This window comes from Lolium perenne, chromosome 7 (assembly GCF_019359855.2).
Source record: "Lolium perenne isolate Kyuss_39 chromosome 7, Kyuss_2.0, whole genome shotgun sequence".
In the NCBI taxonomy this organism is placed as follows: Eukaryota; Viridiplantae; Streptophyta; class Magnoliopsida; order Poales; family Poaceae; genus Lolium; species Lolium perenne.
The window spans coordinates 227,558,049-227,582,019 of NC_067250.2; the positions used below are offsets into that span (position 1 = coordinate 227,558,049).

General features: G+C 38.1%; 1 long non-coding RNA gene across 1 annotated transcript; it reads right to left on the minus strand.

Moving 5' to 3' along the window:
• Window positions 1-22,632: 22,632 nt before the first annotated feature.
• LOC127312066 (uncharacterized) lies at window positions 22,633-23,661 on the minus strand. Its single transcript, XR_007858107.2, has 2 exons — window positions 23,280-23,661; window positions 22,633-23,189 (listed from the first exon to the last, which is right to left on the minus strand). It is a non-coding gene; the product is annotated as an uncharacterized lncRNA (long non-coding RNA).
• Window positions 23,662-23,971: the final 310 nt, after the last annotated feature.

The window sequence follows — 23,971 nt, forward strand, 5'->3', positions numbered from 1 at the left end:
AGGTTTTCCGTATCGTGGCTCTCAGTACTAGGGTATTCGCGACGAAGGCTTTAAGTAGGCGGAAGGGTAGGTCAGGGGGCGTCACGAGGGGTCCACACAACAGGGCGGCGCGGCCCCCCCTTGGCCGCGCCGCCTTAGTGTGGCGCCGCCTCGTGGCCCCACTTCGTATCTCCTCCGGTGTTCTGGAAGCTTCGTGGAAAATAAGCCTCTGGGCGTTGATTTCGTCCAATTCCGAGAATATTTCCTTACTAGGATTTCTGAAACCAAAAACAGCAGGAAACAACAACTGGCTCTTCGGCATCTCGTCAATAGGTTCGTGCCGGAAAATGCATAAATATGACATAAAGTATGTATAAAACATGTGAGTATCATCATAAAAGTAGCATGGAACATAAGAAATTATAGATACGTTTGAGACGTATCAAGCATCCCCAAGCTTAGTTCGTACTCGTCCTCGAGTAGGTAAACGATAACAAAGATAATTTCTGAAGTGACATGCTATCATAATCTTGATCAAATAATGATGTAAAGCATATGAACTGAGATCAAATCACTGAAAGCAAATGTCTATATTGATATAAGAGATGATAATGCAAGAGTTAAACAAGCTAGAAGTTTTCATAAACTATTGCTTCAAAGACATGAAACCGTACAAAGTTCATTAAAGATGTGTTAAGTATTCAGCGTAGAAGTTCTATCCTTCATTCCAAGCATCAATGAGTCTTGCATAAGAGTTAACTCATAAAGCAATAGATTCAAAGTAAAAGCATTGAAGCAACACAAAGGAAGATATAAATTTCAGTAGTTGCTTTCAACTTGTAACATGTATATCTCATGGATATTTGTCAACATAAAGTAATATAACAAGTGCAATAGGTAAACATGTAAGAATCAATGCACATAGTTGACACAAGTGTTTGCTTCCAAGATGGAAAGAAGTAGGTAAACTGACTCAACATAAAAGTAAAAGAATGGCCCTTCGCAGAGGGAAGCATGGATTGCTATATTTGTGCTAGAGCTTTTATTTTGAAAACAAGAAACAATTTTGTCAACGGTAGTAATAAAGCATATGTGTTATGTATAATATATCCTATAAGTTGCAAGCCTCATGCATAGATTACCAATAGTGCCCGCACCTCGTCCTAATTAGCTTGGATTTACATGGATTATCATTGCATAACATATGTTTTAACCAAGTGTCACAAAGGGGTACCTCTATGCCGCCTGTACAAAGGTCTAAGGAGAAAGTTCGCATTGGATTTCTCGCTTTTGATTATTCTCAACTTAGACATCCATACCGGGACAACATAGACAACAGATAATGGACTCCTCTTTAATGCATAAGCATTCAACAACAGATAATATTCTCATAAGAGATTGAGGTTTGTTGTCCAAACTGAAACTTCCACCATGGATCATGGCTTTAGTTAGCGGCCCAATGTTCTTCTCTAACAATATGCATACTCAAACCATTTGATCATGATAAATCACCCTTACTTCAGGCAAGACGAACATGCATAGCAACTCACATGATATTCAACAAAGAAATAGTTGATGGTGTCCCAGGAACATGGTTATTGCTCAACAAGCAACTTATTAAGAGATAGAACACATAAGTACATATTCAATACCACAATAGTTTTTTAAGCTATTTGTCCCATGAGCTATATATTGCAAAGACAAAGAATGGAATTTTAAAGGTAGCACTCAAGCAATTTACTTTGGAATGGCAGAGAAATACCATGTAGTAGGTAGGTATGGTGGACACAAATGGCATAGTTTTTGGCTCAATGATTTTGGATGCACGAGAAGTAATCCCTCTCAATACAAAGTTTAGGCTAGCAAGGTTGTTTGAAGCAAACACAAGTATGAACCGGTACAGCAAAATTTACATAAGAACATATTGCAAACATTATAGACTCTACACTGTCTTCCTTGTTGTTCAAAACCTCACCATAAAATATCTAGACTTAGAGAGACCAATCATGCAAACCAAATTTTAACAAGCTCTATGTATTTCTTCACTAATAGGTGCAAAGTACATGATGCAAGAGCTTAAACATGAGCACAACAATTGCCAAGTATCAAATTATTCAAGACATTATACCAATTACCACATGTAACAATTAACGAAGCAGTTTCAACCTCCGCCATGAACATTAAGGATAAAGCTAAGAACATATGTGTTCATAAGCAACAGTGGAGCGTGTCTCTCTCCCACACAATGAATGCTAGGATCCAATTTTATTCAAACAAAATAAAAACAAGAACATAAAGACGCTCCAAGTAAAGCACATAAGATGTGGCCGAATAAAAATATAGTTTCACTAGAGGTGACCTGATAATGTTGTCGATGAAGAAGGGGATGCCTTGGGCATCCCCAAGCTTAGATGCTTGAGTCTTCTTGAAATATGCAGGGATGAACCACGGGGGCATCCCCAAGCTTAGAGCTTTCACTCTCCTTGATCATATTGTATCATCCTCCTCTCTTGATCCTTGAAAACTTCCTCCACACAAAACTTGAAACAAACTCATTAGAGGATTAGTGCATAATCAAAAAATTCACATGTTCAGAGGTGACATAATCATTCTTAACACTTCTGGACATTGCACAAAGCTACTGAAAGTTAATGGAATAAAGAAATCCATCAAACATAGCAAAACAGGCAATGCGAAATAAAAGGCAGAATCTGTCAAAACAGAACAGTCCGTAAAGACGAATTTTTATGGGGCACCAGACTTGCTCAAATGAGAAAACTCAAAACTAATGAAAGTTGCGTACATATCTGAGGATCACGCACGTAAATTGGCTTATTTTTCTGAGTTACCTACAGACGTAGTGACTCAATTTCGTGACAGCAAGAAAACTGTTTCTGTGCAGTAATCCAAATCTAGTATGAACTTTATCATCAAAGTCTTTACTTGGCACAACAATGCAATAAAATAAAGATAAGGAGATGTTTCTACAGTAGTAACAACTTCCAAGACTCAAATATAAAAGAAAAGTGCTGTAGTAAAATTATGGATTGTCTCCCATAAGCGCTTTTCTTTAACGCCTTTCAGCTAGGCGCAGAAAGTGTGTATCAAGTATTATCAAGAGATGAAACATCAACATTATAATTTGTTCTAATAATAGAATCAAAAGTTAACTTCATTCTCTTTCTAGGGAAGTGTTCCATACCTTTTTTGAGAGGAAATTGATATTTAATATTACCTTCCTTCATATCAATAGTAGCACCAACAGTTCGAAGAAAAGGTCTTCCCAATATAATGGGACAAAATGCATTGCATTCAATATCCAAGACAACAAAATCAACGGGGGACAAGGTTATTGTTAACCATAATGCGAACATTATCAATCCTCTCCAAAGATTTCTTTGTAGAATTATCAGCAAGATTAACATCCAAATAAAAGTTTTTCAATGGTGGCAAGTTAAGCATATTATAGATTTTCTTAGGCATAACAGAAATACTTGCACCAAGATCACATAAATCATGACAATCAAAATCATTGACCTTCATATTAATGATGGGCTCCCAACCATCCTCTAACTTCCTAGGAATAGAAGTTTCAAGTTTTAGTTTCTCTTCTCTAGCTTTTATGAGAGCATTTGTAATATGTTTTGTAAAGGCCAAATTTATAGCACTAGATTTAGGACTTTTGGCAAGTTTTTGTAAGAACTTTATAACTTCAGGGATGTGACAATCATCAAAATCTAAACCATTATAATCTAAAACAATGGGATCATTATCCCCGATGTTGGAAAAAAATTCAGCAGTTTTATCACAAGCAGTTTCAGCAGTTTTAGCAGTCTCGGGCAGTTTTGAACGCTTTGCATTAGGAGTAGAAACATTGCCAACACCAATTATTTTACCATTGATAGTGGAAGGTGTAGAAACATGTGAAACATTAGCATTACAAGTGGTGGTAATAGTCCAAACTTTAGTTACATTATTCTCTTTAGCATTTTCTTCTCTTTCCCACCTAGCACGCAATTCAGCCATCAATCTAATATTTTCATTTATTCTAACTTGGATGGCGTTTGCTGTAGCAAATGACTTAATATATTTATCTTCATTAGGCATAACTTTTGATTTCAAAAGATCAACATCAGCAGCAAGACTATCAACCTTAGAAGCAAGAATATCAATTTTACCAAGCTTTTTCTCAACAGATTTATTAAAAGCGGTTTGTGTACTAATAAATTCTTTAAGCATGGCTTCAAGACCAGAGGGTACATTCCTACCATTGTTGTAAGAATTCCCATAAGAATTACCATAACCATTACTGTTATGAGAAGGATATAGCCTATAGTTGTTACTAGAATTATTCCAATAAGCATTATTGCTGAAATTATTATTTCTAATGAAGTTCACATCAACATGTTCTTCTTGGGAAACCAATGAAGCTAACGGAACATTATTAGGATCAACATTAGATCTACCATTCACAAGCATAGACATTATAGCATCAATCTTATCACTCAAGGAGGAGGTTTCTTCAACAGAATTTACCTTCTTACCTTGTGGAGCTCTTTCCGTGTGCCATTCAGAGTAATTAATCATCATATCATCAAGAAGCTTTGTTGCGGCGCCTAGAGTGATGGACATAAAAGTACCTCCAGCAGCTGAATCCAATAGGTTCCGCGAAGAAAAATTCAATCATGCATAAAAGGTTTGGATGATCATCCAAGTAGTCAGTCCATGGGTAGGGCAGTTTTTAACCAAAGATTTCATTCTTTCCCATGCTTGAGCAACATGCTCATTATCCAATTGCTTAAAATTCATTATGCTACTTCTTAAAGATAAAATTTTAGCAGGAGGATAATATATACCAATGAAAGCATCCTTACATTTAGTCCATGAATCAATACTATTCTTAGGCAAAGATAGCAACCAATCTTTAGCTCTTCCTCTTAAAGAGAAAGGAAACAATTTTAATTTTATAATGTCACCATCTACATCCTTATACTTTTTCATCTCACAAAGTTCAACAAAATGATTAACATGGGCAGCAGCATCATCAGAACTAACACCAGAAAATTACTCTCTCATAACAAGATTCAGTAAAGCAGGTTTAATTTCAAAGAATTCTGCTGTACTAGCAGGTGGAGCAATAGGTGTGCATAAGAAATCATTATTATTTGTGCTAGTGAAGTCACACAACTTAGTATTTTCAGGAGTACCCATTTCAGCAGTAGTAAATAAAGCAAACTAGATAAAGTAAATGCAAGTAACTAATTTTTTTGTGTTTTTAATATGGAGAACGCAAACAAGATAGTAAATAAAGTAAAACAAGTAACTAATTTTTTTGTATTTTGATATAAGAAAGCAAACAAAGCAGTAAATAAAATAAAGTAAAGCAAGACAAAAACAAAGTAAAGAGATTGGAAGTGGAAGACTCCCCTTGCAGCGTGTCTTGATCTCCCCGGCAACGGCGCCAGAAAAAGAGCTGCTGACGTGGGAGTTGGATTGCAACGGCCCCAGAAAGTAGCTTCCTTGTGACGGTAAAGCACTCGTCCGTTGGGCACCCCAAGAGGAAGGTATGATGTGTACATCAGCAAGTTTTCCCTCAGTAAGAAACCAAGGTTTATCGAACCAGTAGGAGCCAAGAAGCACGTTGAAGGTTGTTGGTGGCGGAGTGTAGTGCGGCGCAACACCAGGGATTCCGGCGCCAACGTGGAACCTGCACAACACAATCCAAGTACTTTGCCCCAACTGAACAGTGAGGTTGTCAATCTCACCGGCTTGCTGTAACAAAGGATTAGATGTATAGTGTGGAAGATAATGTTTGCAAAGAACAGTAAAAACAAGTATTGCAGTAGATTGTATTCTATGTAAAAGAATTGGACCGGGGTCCACAGTTCACTAGTGGTGTCTCTCCGATAAGAATTAGCATGTTGGGTGAACAAATTACAGTTGGGCAATTGACAAATAGAGAGGGCATAACAATGCACATACATATCATGATGAGTAGTGTGGAATTCAATTGGGCATTACGACAAAGTACATAGACCGCTATCCAGCATGCATCAATGCCTAAAAAGTCCACTTTCAGGTTATCATCCGAACCCCTTCCAGTATTAAGTTGCAAACAACAGACAATTGCATTAAGTATGGTGCGTAATGTAATCAACAAATACATCCTTAGACATAGCATTGATGTTTTATCCCTAGTGGCAACAGCACATCCACAACCTTAGAACTTTCTGTCACTGTCCCAGATTTAATGGAGGCATGAACCCACTATCGAGCATAAATACTCCCTCTTCGAGTTACAAGTATCAACTTGGCCAGAGCCTCTACTAGCAACGGAGAGCATGCAAGATCATAAACAACACATATATGATAGATTGATAATCAACATAACACAGTATTCCATATTCATCGGATCCCAACAAACGCAACATGTAGCATTACAGATAGATGATCTTGATCATGTTAGGCAGCTCACAAGATCCAACAATGATAGCACATTAGAAGAAGACGACCATCTAGCTACTGCTATGGACCCATAGTCTAGGGGTGAACTACTCACACATCAATCCGGAGGCGATCATGGCGATGAAGAGTCCTCCGGGAGATGATTCCCCTCTCCGGCAGGGTGCCGGAGGCGATCTCCTGAATCCCCCGAGATGGGATTGGCGGCGGCGGCGTCTCTGGAAGGTTTTCCGTATCGTGGCTCTCGGTACTGGGGTATTCGCGACGAAGGCTTTAAGTAGGCGGAAGGGTAGATCAGGGGGCGTCACGAGAGGGCCACACAACAGGGCGGCGCGGGCCCCCCTTGGCCGCGCCGCCTTAGTGTGGCGCCACCTCGTGGCCCCACTTCGTATCTCCTCCGGTGTTCTGGAAGCTTCGTGGAAAAATAAGCCCCTGGGCGTTGATTTCGTCCAATTCCGAGAATATTTCCTTACTAGGATTTCTGAAACCAAAAATAGCAGAAAACAGCAACTGGCTCTTCGGCATCTCGTCAATAGGTTAGTGCCGAAAAATGCATGAATATGACATAAAGTATGTATAAAACATGTGAGTATCATCATAAAAGTAGCATGGAACATAAGAAATTATATATACGTTTGAGACGTATCAATGATCATCATGCAGACGATTAATACTTCGTTGTAGGAGATGTCTTGGTCGCGACATGATCATTTATCTCTCTCCTGAACAAATTCGCTTGTATCTTAAAACAGATTTTCTCCCATCATACTGCAAGAATACAGAACTAATGATACATTAATAGTTCTAGCATACCTTGAAGCTCCAATGATCGGAACAAAAAAATTTGTCATGCTAGTGTTTTTATGGAAATTGAGAGGTAGAAATGGCTGTGAAACCTGACTACATGGGTGATGGAGTTACCAAGAAAGGAAGAACAAAAGAAAAAAATACGAACATCCTTGTTGTTTATTGAAATAACATACCCTTATTTTAGTAAGAAAAAAAAATGATCGCATATCCCTCTTAAGGATGGCATTTCAGGAATATGTGGATTTATACATATTTTCTTATGTATGTGGAATATTTGGAAGTGTCACAACACCAATATGTACACCTGCACGAGAATAAACTTGCAACATAATTTGATCTCCAATATAGTTCCTAAATCTATGGGAAATATCTAATGGTAACAAAAGTACACAAATTTTTAGCCATAATATTGAGCCGCCATAAGTAAATAAGCAAAAATGAACAAAAAATAACTAAACATACCTTTAACTGAACCTGTCATCAAGAGGAATTTGGACGACTTTAGAGACATAATTCATTATGGACTTGAACCTAAAATAGGAACACTCAAAGAATATATCGACATGAAAACTTAAAGTGGAAAATTCAGGGAGTATGGATCACACTCATTCTTTTCTCCTCCTCCATGAAAATTCAGAAACATAGAAGTAACCAGCGGGTGTAGTTTTTCCAGCAACACCACATGCAACTACCGTGGGTTTTGGCCAATAAATCAGGTCAAGATGGAGGAGAGAGAGAACGATATAGAGGAAGGAGATACATACGGAGAATAGAGTGGAGAAAAGACTCCCCGCACCGTCGTCATCCTTGGGAACACCACTGTCATTGTCGCTCCCTCGACCAAATCCGATATCCAATTCGAGAGAGATAGAAATCGGTCTGCCTTTGTAGACGATTTCCTCTCGGCTGACCAGAGCGCCAATTTCCTCAAAGTTCTAGCTTTTTGATGGGTAACGTGTATGTAAGTGGAAGTGTTCGTTTTCAAGTTAGGGCATCTGAGAAACCAAACTAATTTTGTGGTTTCCCCAAAACACAGTGGATACTTCTCAAGGTCGGTCGTCTCCTCTATGTACACATCCCTTGCCTACAATTTCTTTTATTGACGTGGGCATTTCTCAAGGCGTCAACACTAATGGACCAATGCTACAAGAATTTTTTTTCTTGGTATGTCACTCCAACTTCTCAATACAATCCTTTTTTGCTTCGTATTTATTTTTATATATCAATCAAAATCAATTCATGACCACTATTCGTATCTCATTAGTATTTTTGTTTTGCTTCATTTGTGTATTTTATATTCAAATATGGAAGCCCCTTTTCTCTTTCATTTTGGCTTGGTTAGAATCTCCATATATTTGATAAGTGCAGCTGCGATGAAGGAAATATGATGAAAATGTACTTCCACCATATTATCATAGCTGGTATCAACTTCCATGAGATGCAGGTATGTAGTAGATAAATCAGCTTGAACAAAAAAAAACTCGATGATAAACTAGATGGTAGCGTAGTTTTATCTTGTGAGGTGTGAACATAATAGAATTTAACATGACAATTTTTGGTGACTAATTTCTTTTGTGATTCTTCATGTTAGGGTCATTCAATGTTGACAATTTCCATCTCAAAAAAGGTGTGGACAACTTCTATAGTCACGAAGGAAGAAGCCCAACACGAGGTGAATGAGTAATCAAATTCAAGAACAAAATATACTTAATGCTAAACACATTTTTAGTGGATTCTACTATAGTTTTTCAAATGTTATAGTTGATGAGAGGCAGAGTAAGTTATACTTTATTCACTTTCTTTTGGGTGAATTGTATACACTTGAACAATCAAATATGTTTTCATTTGTCTTGCACTCTGAACCTAAGGTTAGTTGAACTTGCCCACTCACATGCACAGAAAATATTATCTTTCACCACTTGCTCCGTCAGTAATATTTTATGATTTTTTATGTGTACATTTTGATTCGTGAATGATAGAGTATTGGTTTTCTCCGGGGCACAGTTTGGCTATAAGAAGGCATCATCATGCAGATTAAGTTGTGTACTTTACATAGTATAATTGATGAATCGATAAAGATAAAGGATATGTGTAATATACATTATTTGTTTCTTAGTAAGAAACATATGTAGAAACTATAACTCTTAAATATAAAGTTCGTTTCTAGAGTTGAATAAGATAAGGGCTCCAACCATAATCCTCTCTAGGAGAGGGCAACAAGTGAGATGGTGGATTAATAATGGGAGGCAAGTTCTGGTCGCCTCAGGAGGGTCCATCATGGTGTGAAACTGTTGGATCATATGATGAAGTAATCCCTTCGGGTTCCAAGTTCTGCCATTATCATAATAAGGTAGTGATCAACCGCAATGAGTGCCAAATAATTTCGGGGTGATGAGTAGTTGGCTTGTAGTTTGACGAACATGCATAACATAGCTGTGATTCAGGTGGATAATTCGCTGAAATCGGAGAATACATACGGACATTTTGAGGAGACCCTGTATGTGGTTACGCACCAACGAATTGTTTGTATACGATGGTGACGGTCTTCTCGTCTGGTATTCTCGTGATTTTGTTAACTCATGAGAAGAACCCGCCGATGTTAGTAATTTTGTAAAGTATTTCAGTGATGCTGGTGAATATACCTGTTTAGGTGAGGGTGATGCAAGCAAAAATTTATAGTTTGAACATAATGGTTCTAGTGAGCACTTCGGTGATATTGGTGAACATGGCACATACGAAGGAGACCCAAATCCATCAGTCAGACATGGTGGTTCTAGTGGGAACTTCGGTGATATTGGTGAATATGGCACATACGAAGGTGACCATGGCACATATGAGGGTGAACATGGCACATGTGAAGGTGAACATGGCTCATACGGAGGAGAAAAAACTTCATCAACCATACATGGTGGTTCTAGTGTGCACTCTGGTGATGTTGGTGAATATGGCACATACGAAAGAGAATATGGTGGGTTTTGATGGTGGTGGTGGTTGTTCTAACATCAATATGCATATTGATGTTAGAACAACCACCACCACCATCAAAATCCACCATATTCTCCTTCGTATGTGCCACATTCTTTAAGATCTATTGATGTTAGAACAACCACCACCACCACCACCATCAAACCCACCATATTCACCTTTTTCTTATGTGCCATATTCGCCAACATCACCGGAGTGCACACTAGAATCACCATGTATGATTGGTGAAGTTTGTTCTCCGCCGCATGAGCCATGCTCACCTTCATATGTGCCATGTCCACTCTCATATGTGCCATGGTCACTTTCGTATGTGCCATATTCACAACCAGCACTGAAATTCCCACTAGAACCACCATGTCTGACTGGTGAATTTGGGTCTCCTTCATATGTGCCATGTTCACCAATATCACCAGAGTGCTCACTAGAACCACTATATTCAAATAATGAATTTTGACTTGCATCGCCTTCACCTAAACAGGTATATTCACTGGCATCACCGAAATACTTTCCAGAATTACTAACGCTGGTGGGGTCTTCTCATGAGTTACCAAAATCATGAAAATACCGGACGAGAAGACCATCACCATCGTATATAGAAAATTCGTCGGTGTGTAACCACAGATATGGTCTCCTCCAAATGTTTGTATGTATTCTCCGATGTCAGCAAATTATCCATCTGAATCACAGCTAGGTTATATTGTTATGCATGTACGTCAAACTACAAGCCAACTACTCATCACCCCGAAATTACCTTATTATGACAATGGCAGAACTTAGAACCATAAGGGATCGCTTCGTCGTACGATCCAACTGTTCCACACCATGATGACCCTCATCAAGAGACCATAACTCTCTTCCCATATTGAAGCCACCATCTCACTTTCTGCCCTCTACTGGAGAGGATTAAGGTTGGAGCGCTTATGTTATTCTACTCTAGAAATGAACTTTATTTTTAAGATTTCTAGTTTCTACATATGTTTCTTACTAAGAAACAAATAATGTATATTACGCATATCCTTTATCTTTAATTGTTTGCTAGTAAGAAAAAATTAAAAAATAATCCATCATCACTATATTTGAAGTTTGGGATTTATACAAATGGGTTGAGTAATTCAACAACATCAAAATATTTAGTACTAAGTATTCAATGCATTACTAGAATTACTAGTATTTTTTAAAATGTGGAACATAGACTAGGCCTCTGCATCGATCGATGCACACAACCTCATTTATTGCATTGTTCCATAAGTTCATGTTTTACATCCCAGCAATCGCAGAGTGTGCACATGAAAATTAACTAGTGGAATAAAAAAAAGCCTAAGTCATATATGCATCATGTGGTCGATACAATGCCTTCAGTCAGCCATGTTGTGGATATCCCGTGCAACCGTCTCCAAGCGGGTGCAATCATAATTCATATGCGCTCGTTGCGGCTCTGACATCATAGGATGGACTAGTATTATTAGTAGGTCCTCCTCATCAATAGTTGTATTGTATGACTTATTTGATATACTAATCTTTACTTTATGCTCCAGTTTTTGTATGCGGAAGCTTTCGTTTGTATTTGCTAAATGTATTACAGAAGAAGGTCATTGTGTACATACATTTGGTGCGGAAGACAAGTCTATTATTTAGAGGCTAGGTGTAGAGTTGTATAAGCCTGCCAGGATGCACATGAACCCCTCTTAATACTAGCGTTCCATCATAGTTAATTAAAATGAGCCTAACTCGCTTGGTTTGAGGATTAGAGGTACATGTTAAAGCTCAAGTTCAAGTTATCAGTATCTCGAATTTGTTTTTTATTCTTTACTAAACAAATCATTCTAGGGCCTCTAGTACAACATTCTTTCATCAGGCTACATAATAGTCTTTGCATCACTCAAATTCATGTAAAAGTATAGCAATGGTCTTAAACAAAGGATTTAATGAAGCCTTTATGGACCATGTCTATTGAGTTCTAGGTTCCGCCTCAATAGAAGGTTTCATCTCGGCTAGGAAGACCGCCAATGTCATCCAAGTTCTAGTTTCTCGATAGGTTGCATATATGTAATTGGCAGTGTTCGTTCAGGTTAAGGCATCCGAGAAACCAAACTATTTTTGTTATTTCCTCAGAAAGGTTTGTACTAGAGTGTGGTATCTTTTTCCTCCTTTTTTTATGGCAAGGTTCAACAGCTCAGCCAAAAATATTGATTCTCAATGCGTTATTATTCTTGGGATCAAAAGTTATATGTTTGTTTTCCAGAAACTACAACTAGTTAATTCTGAATTCCATATATATGTAGATCCATGGGTTAACATTTGGCTTCATGGTAACGATATATGCAGGAAGAGAAGGCACATGACCTATTGATTAAGGTGTGCAAAGCGAATGCTTGCCTAGCAAAACTTCACATGGAATGGATCTAAACTTCTGCTTCAAAATAATGTTGGAATCATTTCGAATAATGTCAGAAACATAAATTGGTTTCTCTATACTAGTTAATCTTGAAGTACTGGAGCTTCAAGTTTCCATTTAATATTCATTTTGCTATTTACTAAGTGATCTCTGGTCATGATGTGATAGTCTTTTGTTGTTATGTTGTTTACATACAAAACTAGGGTGTTGCTGAAACCAACATGTTATTTTCTCCTCTATTTGTCCTCAATGGTTGGTTCATTACGGATACCAGAAAGCTACTCCCCTTTATCTAATAAAAAGGTAACAAAACTTTCAAACTTTTTGTTTTAGTGCGTGAATTTGTGTTCTGAGTTTACAAAGTTATTAGAAAATATGTGTTGCAATTTATGTCGTGCTCACATTCGCCGTTCCCATGGGAAAGAACGTGTTTTTATTATGTAGCAATTTTATATAGAATTCAGTTCATTTACAAATCCGTGTGGTAGCGAAACTGATATTGTGAAATGAAATGAATTCCTGCTGGAAGTTTAAATTCATTTCATTTGTACGAAATGAAATGAATACCTAGATACCACCAAACGATCTCTTTCGGTTTGCCGTCCAATTGATCTTTGACCAAATTTCAAAACCTCTATTCCTAGAGTTGGCGCAAGTCTGCGGCTTAGGTAGATATTAGGCATGTGTGCGCAAATTCAAAGATGCACCTAGGAGCACCTGTTTCCTATCATTAACATAAACTACCCAAGTGGCCCTCGCAAATGCGAGGGCATGTCTGAACATATTGTCGATATGCCCGAGATTTAAATTTATGGTTATAGATATATTGAGAATGTATTTTTTTTAAAAGATCTTGTTCTAGCCGTGAATGTAATCTCAATAAAATATCACTTGTCAGTTTTAACTTATGGACGAATAAATATTATGAATTTTAGAAAGACCACACCATATTCTATCCGTCATCTCTTACTCTACTATATATTGTTTTATCTTCATGATCTCCCGTACTCTTCAATTCCGCTCTGCTCACAAGTATTAGGTGTGCCATGTAACGGGGCTATGACAACATTGATTCAATCCTATGATACCTAACCTGAAGAATGCAACAAATTTTTGATATACAAATTTAAGCATGTTAGGCCTAAAGTATCATAAAAATATGGAGTTGAAATAAACTATAATAAACAACCTTTGATTTGTGAATGTCACACATACGTTAAAATTGTTTAGTATATAAAAAATTATCTAGGATTTTCTCTACTTAAATAAACACACAAGTTGACCCTTGACTTGTAGAAACAACCATTTACCTAATTGTCCTCTATATTGTATGTATTTTAGTAACTATGTATTTTGGCCCATTGTTTTTATGCCCTACTTCCACACTGAGATTAGGTTCCATGACTAAATGTGTAGCATTGCTGGCTTTGTAGACTAATTTGCAACTATATATAATGTACTTTGATGTTTCACACACACAAAAAATCAGCTTTGAATATTGTAAATGGCTAGATATTTACTTTGAAGCCAAAGTGCTATAAATAAAATAAATACTATAACTGATATTCTACTATCAATTTCATCTTTAAAATATAGTAACAGGCTACATACCTGACTGCCTCTGCAACACCCGAGCACACTCGAGCTGATACTTTAAAATTTTCAAAAACAATATTTCTGGGACTCAAAAAAATCTACAAACAAATAAGTGCATACATATACACACTCCAAAGGTACGTTTGAATTTTTGGGAAAATATACTTGTATTTTGAGATACAGAAAATGTGTCACAAAAATCAAAGTTTAATACCGCTATATACAACAACAATTTTTTTGTAGCTCAAATGCAACCAATTTTTTTACAGAAATGTTGCACAAATACACAGACCATATATACATATTCAGACAATAATTTTTGGGGCGTATACAAGCTTCAAAAAATATATAGATTGACATGATGGATAAACGATAGCCTTGACGCATGCATGCACATGATTTAATTGACAAAAGAAAATTTGCTGCTACAACTTCTACCTGCATGTAGCCATGTAGCGATGCTGATACTGCATAAATATCGATCTTTCGGGTGTACCTTCACTGCCAGTCTGCCACCGGTGCAGCCAAAAATATTCCCGAGCATGGCGTCTCCACAAGTTGTTTGATATGGCAGAAACCATCGGAAACTACGGCCACTAATAAGCTAGCCATCAAGAGCTAAAAACGACACCGGTGGAGAGGTATTATGGCCTCCAGTGAAGCCAAAAAACAATCTCAGCCATGGGGTCTATGCTCGTGTTGATTAGTATAGGTGACACATCAGTCGAAACCTCGAAGGAACATAGATCCTATCAAACATAACTGTACATAGTTTATTTTACATATCGTATGAAACAGATTTGTTGTCAAGAAGAAAAAAACGTCATGTTAAACAGTGCTAGGTTGTTACGTGATTACGTAAATACTGAAGTTCTAAAAATCATACATGTGTCCATTTCCGTAAATATTCACCTTTTACTAAATCCTAGACACAAGTTACAGATCTAACAATAAAAAATAATTTAAATGATGTGTATTAATATGGTATCTTTATTTTAGGTACTACCATATCCAATCAGGTACATGGTTTCTTTTTTTCAAACGGTCGCACAGCTAGGTTAATTCCTTCTGACATAACAATATCGTCTTGACAAGCTACCATGCCATGTTCCGTGAAATAAGGGGTATCCGGTCAAATTTGTTTTAATCATTGTCTTGTACGCCCCATCAACTTGAGATCTATTTTTTGCGGGGTATGAGATCTGATCTTTCTTTTTTTGACAACTTAAACCTCTTTATTCATTGCTAATAAGAGTCACATCATTTAACATAAGAGGAATAATCGAGCTAGGTGGATCCTCAATCCATGCACACTGAGGTGATCCCATAGCTAGCCTTGTAAGTTCATGAGCTACCGTATTTGCTTTTCTAAAAACATGGGTGAATTGAATCTTTACAGACTGCCTCAAGAGGTGGTAACAGTCGTCGAAGGTTGCTGCAGCTATGCCATGATTAACCGTGCCGTTCTTCATAGTTTCGACTACCTCCATGTTATCAGATTCCATAATAACTTGTGAATTCTCCGCGCGTTGCGGCGGAAATTTGAGAGTCCTCCATAGATAATGTTTTGACCAACATTGAAAGTGACTTGCCTTTCCAATCAGACTAATATTGGTAAATAATTAAATAGTAAAAGATAATTTTTTTTTTGACCAAACAATAAGCCATTGGTGTATGTATGTATATGAAATGTGCTGATATAGTAATTTAGTACTTTGTACTTGAGAAAGTACCCCGCGCGTTGTTGCGGAAATTCTTTGTGACATGATGTTACATAAATATTTATTATTATAGTATTTATTCGAATTGTAGGTACTTGACCCTAAAATAAGAAAATAGCAGTACACTTAGTACATGTAATATAGTTATAATCATAGCTGAGTGTGAATTGTTTGCTGAAAAAGATTGATAGGAGAGCGTGAATGCTCCCTAAAACAAATATGTTTCAGAGTTTGAATTTTGTGGTTAAGTTATTTTTTTGCTTAATATAGTGACAATAATATGTAATATGACATGATATATAGAAAATTAACACTTGCACTAACAAAGTAAAAAGGGAAATTTGAAACCGAGAAGGTACGTTAAGTTATGCACAAACTGTTATTTTGAGGCATATGGTGACTTGGTTTATTATTGGTGAATCGCTTGTTGCATAATCAATTTTCGAATGTAAGTAGTTTGAGATCTGAAAAAAAAATATGTGGGACTCTTGTTGTAAACTGAATACGACTATATGGCCATTGCAGCATCTATACAGGATACTTAGTGATGAAACTCTTCAATGAGCCTGTATATTACACTATTGCCATCATCAGTAATGAGAACAAAAATAATCCTAGTGATTCCTTTGTCTCAAAGAGATAGACTGAAAAGCAGATGAGCATAAATAAGCACCGGGAACTAAACTAAGTAAGAAAAACAACAAATCCAGAGAAACAACTTATCAACAAACATGGTATTTTCTTTACTTATCTGTCCATTGAGTTTGGGACTTTCCGTCTGAACCCACTTGTCAAAGAGCATGTAGAATATCTGTTAAAAGAACACATTAGGTTATACATACAATCAGAATAAGATATAGTATAGTGGAGTCGATTGTTTATCTACCGGAAATATGACTTGCGGTCACATAAGCTAATTGTATAGCATACACTCAGAGCCCTCACTGAACTGCAATGATCGTTGACCATGGATAAAAAGAAAAACTCATTATTATGCAAACTGCTGGACTATGAACTCCAGTCGTTCAATTTTTGGCCTTTAGAATGCATCGCCCAATCGCCCATAACCATGGATGAGACAAAGTGAAGTCTGGAGTGCATGCTAACTGCCAAAAGGTAATGGTGAGAATGCACCTACATGACCAGAGATGGCCAACACATAAGAAAATCAGTAATCAGTACTTCTAATTTTATTTGCGTGGAATCACAACATATATATACTCACCTACGATGTATTCCATTAGACCACATCATGTCAGTGGAAGGTGCGAATTGCAGGTCTGCAGCTCGATGCAGATGTAGAGGAATGCCAATGGCAGGTGCATTTTGCCTCTGCCTGGTATAGCAATTTGAAGCATGTGATCGATTGCTCCTATTTATCAGGTGCAGGAGCTAGAAGAGTAAACGGATCGGAAGGGAGGTGCGTGTTTATTACTACGTGAGAAACGAAAAGGCACACATTCAATTCAGGAAGGCAATCAGGCAAGCTCGGTCGGCCGATGCGAATGGAGGGATTGGTGGTGGAGCCGTAGAGTTAGGGATTAAATAGTACATGCACTAGCTAAACGGATAGCCCTTTATTTCAAGCTCAACATAACACAATGGAACACATCAATGGACAGAATTGATTGAAAACTCAATCTGAGGGCCAAGGATAGTCAGGTGACGTGGATGTCTTGCATGAGCAGCTTGCAAACATTAAATGAAGATAGTGGGGATCAACTTTATAGATACTAGATGATACCCCGCGCGTTGCTGCAGCAATTAGGTAAGCAAATACGTATAAGATAGTACATTAAAATTTGGAGGGAATAAGGATATTGAAATAATAGGGTAATATCAAAATCAAGGGCAATGAGCAAAGAGTCATGTACAAATTATTCGAGAAAAATATCCAATTGGGCCGAAAAAGTTCCTTATATTATATATTAGAAACAATAGAAGTGAGTAGAATTACTCAATGAAACATTCGGTACATAACAGTGTGTACAAAGTAAAAGATTACGCCTGGCAAGAACATTCTATATGTTGTCTCCTGAACCAAATACATAAATTTCTCTGCATTTTGTGCCGTTCCTACATACAAAGTATATAAATTTCATGTTAACTATACATAATTGTCATTTGAGCAGTAATGTGGAACATTAGCATGCCAATTGATATACCGTACAGTTTCATAGTGGAACCACCAATAAGAATTTGTGAAATTAGTTATTGAACACTGACAAAAGTTTTTATTTAGCAATCCAAAAGTTTGCGAAAGAGAAGGCAAATACCAACAAAACACAGTTCGCTAAGTCTGATTTGATTGTTCAACATAAACATCAGTAGTGACATGTTTTCTTGGTTACATTATGTGGTCGAACTAACCATTAGAAGCTTCTTCTCCAAGTGTATAACAATGACTCTCATTCCTAAATAAGAAATCATATGTCATTATGGAGAAAACCACAAATAAGATGCAGCAGTTCTACCTGGGGAAAGGATTGAGGTTAAGTAGCCTCAGTATTTAAGCAATGAAGAAAAAAAAAGGAAAGCTCACATGAATGAACTGTACTGAATGCCTTTCCATCTCCTCATGTTAAGACTTATTAGGCTGTAGTATATCCTGAAATACAATCAAGAAAATAAATCTATTGATTTTGAAATATTCAATTTGTTGGGTTCCAAAGTCTGCAGAACAACTTACATTGTGCAAACTCTAAACACCACTCTTCTTGCATGTAATCAAATATGGGCAAAGAAGTATCAACCACACCAAAACAGCAAGAGGAGCAGGAGGTAGAAACCTGCATGGTGTAATCAGCTTTATGAGAAGGGGAGAAAATCGATCAGCATGTGCAAATCCGAATCAAGACGCCGGCGTCCCATGGAGACATCTGTTGAAGAATTAAGAGAAGATAACAGTTCACAATTGCATGTGGGTCATTGGGGGTGAATAACGTATCAACCCTCAATTCGTGCAGGGAACTTACCTAGACAGCCAAGGTGGAGGTCTCGCATCCCAACAGGCGCGGCCGATTTCTATCGCTCGCCACGAACATTGGCTGCTGGCGCAAGAAGTTCATGGAAGTCGTGCTACGATACATGCAGCATGCCGGCATGGCGCACTATCCGGCCACACCGTCAGTGATTGACGGCGGGCCGCCTAGATGGAGGCTGTCCGCGCGATATGCGGCCGGGGCGGGTGAAGCAAGAACTCCTCTACTTAGCTCGCATAAAATGGCTGCAGCTGAGAAGATCAATCCTCTTAGAACTGGGTTGCAAGAAGATCAATGACGAAATGGAGCACCAACTTTACAGAAACAAACTGGTAATGGCCCTTGCCGGCAAAACACAAATGTACGGAGCTGGAGTGCAATCTGAAGAATTTCAAGAACATAAGCTCGAGAATAGGAAATGTTAGGGGAGGCTGAAAATTAAGAAATAAGAACATCCAACTACCTTCGAAGAAGGCCGGCGCCAAAGATGAAGATGCGAGCAGTGGAGCAGGTGGCACGCTAGATGACGGCACAATCATGTATTTAAACGTCAAGGCAGAAGCGACAGAACTAAATGGAGCAGTTTCTCCCGCGTTTGCAGGGTAATGGATGCTGATGAATGATGGAGTCCGTTTCATCTGCATTTGTGGCCAGGAGATGGTGGGTTACGGCAGCGGAGAAGATAGTCATAATCAGCGGCTGCCTTTTATCTTCTTGAGGATGAACGTGGGCTAGCTTCTTTGTTAATACTAGTAAAAGTGCACGTGCAACGCACGTTTTAATTAATAACAATTAGTGGTATATACAAGTACAAAATGTCAACAACTATTTATCATTCACTTAAATAGAGTATTTAGTACAAATGGTGGTCAATAGTCCATCCTCGATGTTGTAATGGTGCAGCTTCTTCATTTGTTTATCGAAGATTGAAGTTCTCTCAACCTAGCATGTGTGAGTTCATTCTCAATGAACATGTGCCTTGTACAGAAACGATAATGGCCTAGTAGTCATGACAATATATAATTTCAAATACATCTAATAATACTCTATATCGTGTGGAGACGTAAAGCATTTCCACGATTGTTCCTAGTGAAGCTGGAGAAAATGGCCTAGCGGTCAATACACAAGCATCTGATTATTTTTTTATAACAGTGTCTCAAATGATGCCCTCGACAAATCAAATGATGTTAGTTAGCAACAATAACGAAGGTATGGATAATCAGGTCTCTTCTCCCTCTGGTCCAAGAAACCGAAGAGTGATTAACCATAAGAGTTCACCAAATATATTGATTTTTCCAAACCTAGTATGCAAAATGAACCGTATTATGTGCATGAATTATTATTGGATCAATTGTACAAAAAGTACATTAGAAGTTAAAGACTGATAATAAAGAAAGGTGGAGTTTATTAATCTAGCAAGTAATGGGTTATATTTCGCAACCGAGTGTAAAAAACTCCAAAGTATTACCTTGGTTTGTAAAGGACTTTATTATCAATGCAATGTACTCAATTGATATGGTGATATTGCATAAGAATACACAAATATAAGAATTATCAATTGGCAAGATACATTTATTAAGCGGACAAAAATAACCAGCATAGGAATTAAGTGGCATGTACCCATCAAATAGTCTGGCACAACACTCATGTCCACTACTTTTTTGCTTTCCCACAATATTTACTTCAGGTTGATGATCAGTACTCTCAAAGCTTGCTACCATACATGTCCCACCTGGCATAAAAGAGGAAATAAAACTCATAATGAATGGTTAGATGGTCCAACAATAGAAGGAATTAGGAATGGCATCTTGACATGAACAAGGTCACAACACCCAACGTACATCTTTAATATGGAGAACCCCTGCCAGAGGTACATGCCGAATAGAACTCCAAGTACATGGTAACAGTAGTGAAGACAAAAAAATAGTAGAACATGTTGCTTTAATGGCATGAACATAAAGCTTTTGACCGGTAGTTCAAAAGGACTGAGCTGCAGAAGCACAACAAAATTATGGCTATTTGATTGAGCTTAAAAATTAATGGCATCCTACAGAAGAATCAAGTACCAAAGAGAAGTCACAAAAAATCGTGTGACCTAAAAGCATTCCCAAAAAAGTTAAAGAATGAATCGGTTCAGTTGAGGTAACACCTCCTACAGTCCTGAAATATGGTGAGATCTCCACGGAGAAGGTAAATAAGGTATACCATTTCTTTGCTGGAAACATAACGCTGATGACTATACTCGGTTACATCAGCTAGCTTCCAAATATGAACTAATTCCTTCTCATTCAGAGCTGAATTCAGCTAGTCTCCATATGCATATAAGCCAAATTCAAAAACCTAAGTTGTTCAAACAAAAGCATTAAAAGCATCAGGAGGCGTTGAACAAGTAAACCTTTTTTTAACAAGAAATAAACACTCCAAAAAACTGGATCATCAAATCAATTGAGCAATTTACACAAGCTAGCATCTCACGTTCACTACTACCTGCGAAGTTGAAAATTTTCTTCTTTTATAAATTTTTATTAATCCTCCATTATTCGAAAATCACCTGTAACAGACGTTTTGTGTTAAATGTGTCTCACACTTACACTGTATATCTTGTTTCAATCTTGCATTAGGGCTAGACCTTGCAGCAGTCCATCAGATATCGGGTGGCAGCAGATGAAGTAATACTTAGTGGCGTCGGAAGGTGATCAGGTGGTTGATGAGAATAACACAGGTGTGGCTGAAACTCCACGGCGGCACCAAGAATGGCCAGCAGCCAAGATGGTAGCTCTAGGTAAGTCTGCAAGCAACAAACCTAGAGTTGCCCAACGCTGATACACCGTCAATAAACTTGTGGATTCATGTGCGGGACAGAAGGTTCACAAGTATAGTAAACTAACCCTGGAATAAGCAATGCTAAATTTCCCAACAAGCATATGTAGCATGCAAGAAATTAACATTAAGGTAGATATAAATTGCAGATAGAGATAGATGGTATCAGATACAAATGTGTGAAATTGCATCGTGAAAAATAAATAAATAATTTCAGTATTCGTTATGATGAATAGAATGAAGAAACTAACAACCATATGTAACTTTTTTGTACGAACTACTCAACCATCTTATTAAACACATTGAACTCCTCCTTTCCACCGCCACTGCTGCCATTGATGTAATGCGCTGCCTAGTAGGATGTGAGCATTAATATGTGCTATTCTCCACATCCTCCTCTCCTCATTGCCAACGCTTACTTATCTGTTGTGTCACAATGTAAACACATTCATCCAACATGAAACCAACCCAAAAACAATCTAATAAATGTTGTGATTTCCAAAAGTAGATTGATTCGGGAAAAATCTACTTTAATTGTGTGGTAAGAGGATTCATGTCTTCACGTGGGGAAAACATAACAACCTCCATGTGGTATATCATCTATTTGTAACAGATGTATGACCGATGTGATTGTAATATTCACATATTGTTGAGGTGCATTCATACAACATCGCTTAGGAGTTTATTAACACATACCTTCAGTCAAGCAGGACCGCATGACAATGACCGATGCTAGTCTGGCCTCAGTGGCTTGTGGATATGCTATACAACAAACCTGAAACAATTATCAAATGAATGAGAACATCAAAAACTGTCACTGTATAGTGCTATGTGAAATTTGAAGTATGCTCCAAGCAAGCAATAGTTACAAGGTAGTGACATATCCACGCGAACCACTAATTTGTCAGAATATGAACATAGAAACAATGTCTTTCAAAAACAATATGCATTAGAGCCAGATTAAACTATGCTTTGCGGAAATTCATAACCACTGAATCATCTAGTCTAAACGGATTTGGGTGAGTTCATCCTGGATACCTAATATAGAAGTGTTCTCAGGTATAGGGAGCACATAATCTACCTGAAGGGATAAATTAAGCTAGGGAATCTCTCTGTTGAAAGAAGAATAGAACATCAATGAGATGAGCCCGAACCTTGCGACTCCAGAGCACACAGCAGGACACGCCTCCACATCTGTTGATCGAAATAGCTGAAGCCTAAGCTGCAAAAGATGAAAAATGCATGGATGAGTAATGACTCTGTTGTTCAAATAAAAGAGGGTTGTGCTGTTCAAATAAAATATAGAGTTTCCGATTTCTGGATGGTAGTCTCGTAGTATAATTGAAACGAATCTCTTATGTCTAAGCTTCCGGCAATTTCACGGAGCATCTTCATCCAGGAAGCAAATACGCAGTGTTGATCTATCTCCAAAGCCCGCATCTTCAGGAGAGGGTAAAATTTAATCAACCAGATGATCCAAAAAAAACTTAGAATCTATCAACATGAATCAAATGGTTGCGGATGTCTCACTTGCAACCGTCTCGGCAATCTCCGCGGATCTGTCTTTTACGGAGCACTGGGATGGAGGGGGGACGGGTGGGGAACTGGGGATCGAGCAGCACTACTTCGCCGGGTGGAAGGGAAGGATGGAAGATAAAACATGGAGGTTCGCCGACGACTCAGATCATCTAGAGCTCGAACTCATGAATGATGAACTGCTCCTGCAGCGGTTGAAGGCACCACGCGAGGACCTCAGATGGCAGCGGACACCTCAGAGGGCTTGTATGGTCGCCTGGGAGGGATGAGGAGGAGGGGCTGTAGGGCGGCGACGCCGGCAGGGCTGCGGCGGCGATGGGATGGCGACGTCACGGGGAATTTTATTTGATCTGGGTGGGTTAGCGGGGGATTAGAACTGACGGTGTTGTCCGCCCATCAAACACGGAATGGCTTTGAGTCGTTGGATAGACCAAGTTGATGGCCAAGATCCTCCGGATCAGCCCCTCTGGGGCTTTTATTAGTAGAGATGGACTATTAACTGCTCGTGTATAAAGAAGAGTCAATCCACGTTTAAGAACGAATTAACTTGAGCAGCCCACGCAAGAGGAAGCTGGGGGCGAGTCGAACGCTTTAACTTGAGGATGAATACTCGATGACGTGGCTTCACGTGGTGCAAGGAAAATCTTGTAGTGGGGGGCTACTATTAAGAGATAAAAGATTATAGA